General features: G+C 32.1%; 1 long non-coding RNA gene across 3 annotated transcripts; it reads left to right on the top strand.

Moving 5' to 3' along the window:
* Nucleotides 1-706: 706 nt before the first annotated feature.
* LOC111717540 (uncharacterized) lies at nucleotides 707-2,522 on the top strand. Of its 3 annotated transcripts, none has more exons than XR_002768805.1 (3): nucleotides 707-788; nucleotides 953-2,120; nucleotides 2,367-2,522. It is a non-coding gene; the product is annotated as an uncharacterized LOC111717540 (long non-coding RNA). The 3 variants fall into 3 exon arrangements; XR_002768807.1 differs by having other exon boundaries at nucleotides 953-1,545; nucleotides 2,367-2,520; XR_002768806.1 differs by lacking the exon at nucleotides 2,367-2,522 and having other exon boundaries at nucleotides 953-1,545; nucleotides 1,920-2,120.
* Nucleotides 2,523-4,267: the final 1,745 nt, after the last annotated feature.

Below are 4,267 nucleotides of genomic sequence, written 5' to 3'. Positions count from 1 at the left end.
ACATTTGTGGAAATTGAGATCAATCTTTTGTTAATCTGCAGATTAATTTAATCTTTATTCGATAGCCCGCATGGTAAATCCTAACCAGTTAGCTTATATATATATCCTCAAATTAAAAGTGCCCAGATTGGATATCAAGATCAAGCAATCGGGATTATGAGTATGCCAGTTTTGCTGACATAGGGCTTAAATTTAATCCAAAAATTAGGATATTTTAAAGAAAACATTAACCACTTATTAGTGGATATCAACTTAGATATCTTAGTTCAACTTGATTAATTTGCTTATAAAAATTGCACACACTTATGATTACAAATATACTTAAAGGGAGGTTAAGTGTAATTTCAAATGACCCTCCAAGTAAAGACGACAGTTCCCGATTTACAAGGGTACCCTTGAAACCTATATCTGATCATTAAGGTGGACGCTATTGCCGTTTTTCTAGATTTAAAACTATAAAATTCTCATTATTCACAATGTGTTTCTGTAGTAGAAATGTACATGTCTCATGTAGATAAGCCACAATTGAAAATAATCATTTTTCCACATTATAAACATTGATATATAATTCATACTAGAACAGACAAAGCTGTTATGGGTACTTTTCCGAATCGGGCGTTGATATCTCTGCATAGAAAATCATTAAAAATTACGTTTACAATCCTTAAAATGGGGGGAAAAATATGATCATTTTTTTTGTTCAGAAAAAGATACCGGATCCTTGCTTCAATGTTGTCAGTGAAAATGTGCTGGAGACTGTTCAGAAAGGACCCCATTCATTTAAGAAGGTGGGTATTCATTTATTCATTTATTCATTTATTCATTTATTCATTTATTCATTTATTCATTTATTCATTTATTCATTTATTCATTTATTCATTTATTCATTTATTCATTTATTCATCCAGGTCATCCAGGTCATTCTGTCATCTATCTATCTATCTATCCCTAGGTTGAGTATACCCTGCAGTTGAACCTTGAAGGGCGGATCTACTCCGCCTCGGCCCACACCAAGAAGGCGGCTAAGACACTCTGTGCAAGCGAGGCCTGGGACTTTGTTCGTCAAACTTTGGGACAATAAACTTACTTTATTTCCCTGCTGCAACTAGGGGTGTAAAATCTGATACTTTATTTCCCTGCTGCAACCTGAGCAAGCAGGGGCTATAAAAAGATTTTTTCACCCAAACTTCATTTTGTAAGTCGCTCACAGTGTTCCATCTTTTCCGCCCATTTTTCTTTTCTCCATTTTTTGTTTTTACTCTGAAAAGCAGTTGCAGTTAAAATGAGCAGCGTTTTCAGAGGAATAAAAGGAATAGTTTTTAAACCTTAACGCAAATTTATAATTTATAAAATAAAAAAGTCTTGTACATATTGATTGTTCCAGTGTATTGTACAATTTTTGGTTTCATCCAAATGTTTAGTTTTTAACAGTGAGTGTGTAGTTTTTTCTTGGCACTTATGTTATATTGTACATGTGGTGTGTATATCTTCACGTATATGTACTTTCAGCTAAATATCACTTTATCAGGTTTTATTCTAATAAAGGTAGTAAGAGGAGGGGTTTTTGATTTGCATTGGAAATCCTTGTTTATTTTAATGCTTCTAAAAATTTGGCCTTTTCCATTTATACAGTCTTTAGGTCGGCTTTTTTATCAAGGCAAAACGTGTTCTATGATAGAAGATATTATCAAAATGATTTTTATTTAATTGGCATGTCATCTTTTGACAAAAAAGAGTAAAAGCAGACTGAAAAAACGTACAATTTTCTTCTTTTGGTGGAACCTATTTTCAAGCCAAAAATAAAACTCTGAATTTTTCTACTTATTTCAGATTTTTCTGAACTCAAATAAAAAGTTGCAAATAAATTCTGAGTGCTTTAATAGAATCCCCTCTTTAAACCAACCTGTTTCTAAAATCAGAAAGCATTTTCTTCTATATTATAAAGGGAACCTCTGAAAGGGTTGGTAACGTGTTTGGAGTAGTAAACGTTTAAATGATAGTAATTCTGCATCCTTTGAAAATTGGTCAAAAGTGTCAATATCTGGGGCAAATTTCAAGCTTTAAGAACGCTTACTTTTTACATGAATTAATAGTCCTGTCCTTAATCACCTATCTTTGCGGTATACTGATCAATGTACAGCGCTCTCAAGCTGTACTGTATACTGTATTGTACGGTTCAATCTACAGTGTACTGATGTAAACTGTACAGTGCACTGGTGTATACTGTACAGTGAACTGGTGTATACAGTACAGTGAACTGGTGTATACTGTACACTGTACAGTAAACTGGTGTATACTGTACACTGTACAGTGAACTGGTGTATACTGTACACTGTACAGTGAACTGGTGTGTACTGTACATACAGTGTAATAGGGTTTACTGTACTCTACACTTAACCTTGAAAACTTGTACAACTTAAACAAAATTTTAATGTCGTCTTTACAACTTTGTGTTTAGAAAATTTAATGTCATTTTATATCTGTTAAATTTCACCTTAATCAATTAATTTGTAAATTAATTTTAATAGTTAATTAACGATTTAATTATTAAATATTTGTATAGATTAAAAAAAAATTGTTTTCAGATAAAATGAGTTAACAGAGATCTTTCTTGATTTGGGATTTAATTGAATTGATGAACAGCAGGGATATATTTTCACGAATTGATTTTTTTATGCCTTTGTGAAAAATGAAAACTTAAACATATCAAGTTTTTTCTCACTTTTTTATACTTTTTGTCCAAAAAGGAATAGCGTTTTTTCACAAACTCTATTTTTATAATCCCAATATCTTCGTAACCAAATGTAGTAGATTTTAGATATTTCAAACTTTGAATTCTTATAGATGAATAATTGAAGATTGAAATATAAAAAGTTTACACCATCAGGCTGTCAAGATATAGAAATCAGAAAATTTAAGTTTGTGGCAAATTAATATAAAATACATTCAGTAATATGTGTATGTAATAGTATTACAATTTATCATAATTTTGCCTTTGTTTCGCATCTAAAAAAATAACATGACGTTTCATAATTTCCCCCCCTCCATCCTCCCCACACCAGCAACTTTCTTTCGAAATTTCATTTTATTAAAAGTTTTGGTTTACTTTTAAATTTATTTTGTGACTATCTATGAAATATTTTTTATTAAAAAGTTGAATTTTTATTGTTAAGGTGTGGCTAGCTATAGGTTACATACATACATACATACATACATACATACAAACTTTTTTTTCATTTTCACTATCGTTCCCCCACCACCTCCATGAAGCTCAGCAAAATATTTCTGGGGGGAGGGGTAGCCTTAAAAAGGGAAGGGGAGGGGGGAGGTCAATGTACTAGCAGTACATTTGAGTTCTAAACACAACACCACTTGGTTCTCAATTGTACAGTTCATTTAGAATATCCAGCAGCGAGCTGGGGAATTAAATAAGTTTCCTTTCATGCCTAGAATTTCAAGCAGGCTCTTCTCTGTGTAATTGTATATTTTAATTTCCCAGTTTGGTTTTCTCAACTCTCATTGATGTTGTTTATCTTCACTCTCAATCCTAAAGAATGTGTTTTGGAAAAATTTTGTTTAAATTCTCGCAAAATTCGTTAGTTTTGCTTGAAACTGAATTTTGCCTTGGCAAGCGCAAACGATGCTCAATTCCGCACAAAATATGCGACAAAACGTTGCACGAAAATTGCACGAAAATTTTTTATTTTATGTGCGAATCTCTGCTATAAATTTGTGATGCTAATAATCGCTATTTTGCATGAAATCGTCATTTGTCATGCATTTTTGTTTCAAATTTTCCCGGAATTTTTCTTTTTTTATAGCCAAAAATGCGGAACTTGGGTTAGAATGTATAAATTGGTTGCTAAAGGCCAAATTTTGCGCACAACAATTTTTCTTTTCAGCCAAAATTTGGGATTTGGTTTTTAGGACGGCTTTGAGACAAAAATGTAACCACTAACCATAGGCCAAGGCGTAAATGCTGGGGTAAGAAATTTGTAAGGAAGAAGGTCGCGGTAAAGAAAAATTTATGGACCAAGTGATGTTGTCATATAAGGCTAACAGGCGCTAACAAGCCGAGCACTGCAATTAAAAAGGCAGCTTAGGTCTTTCAAAGGTAGAGAGTAAGAATATCAAGAGAAGGCTGCAGTCAACAATCTGTATACAATCTGTAATAAAAATAATTTTAATTTTAAAATGAAAAAAAAATTTATCTTGTTAACTATTCTCTTTAATCTTCTCTAAATCCTTTCTACAATTAAATGTATTC

This window comes from Eurytemora carolleeae, unplaced genomic scaffold (genome assembly GCF_000591075.1).
Source record: "Eurytemora carolleeae unplaced genomic scaffold, Eaff_2.0 scaffold2319, whole genome shotgun sequence".
NCBI lineage: Eukaryota > Metazoa > Arthropoda > Copepoda > Calanoida > Temoridae > Eurytemora > Eurytemora carolleeae.
This window is presented reverse-complemented; position numbering and strand designations above follow the sequence as displayed.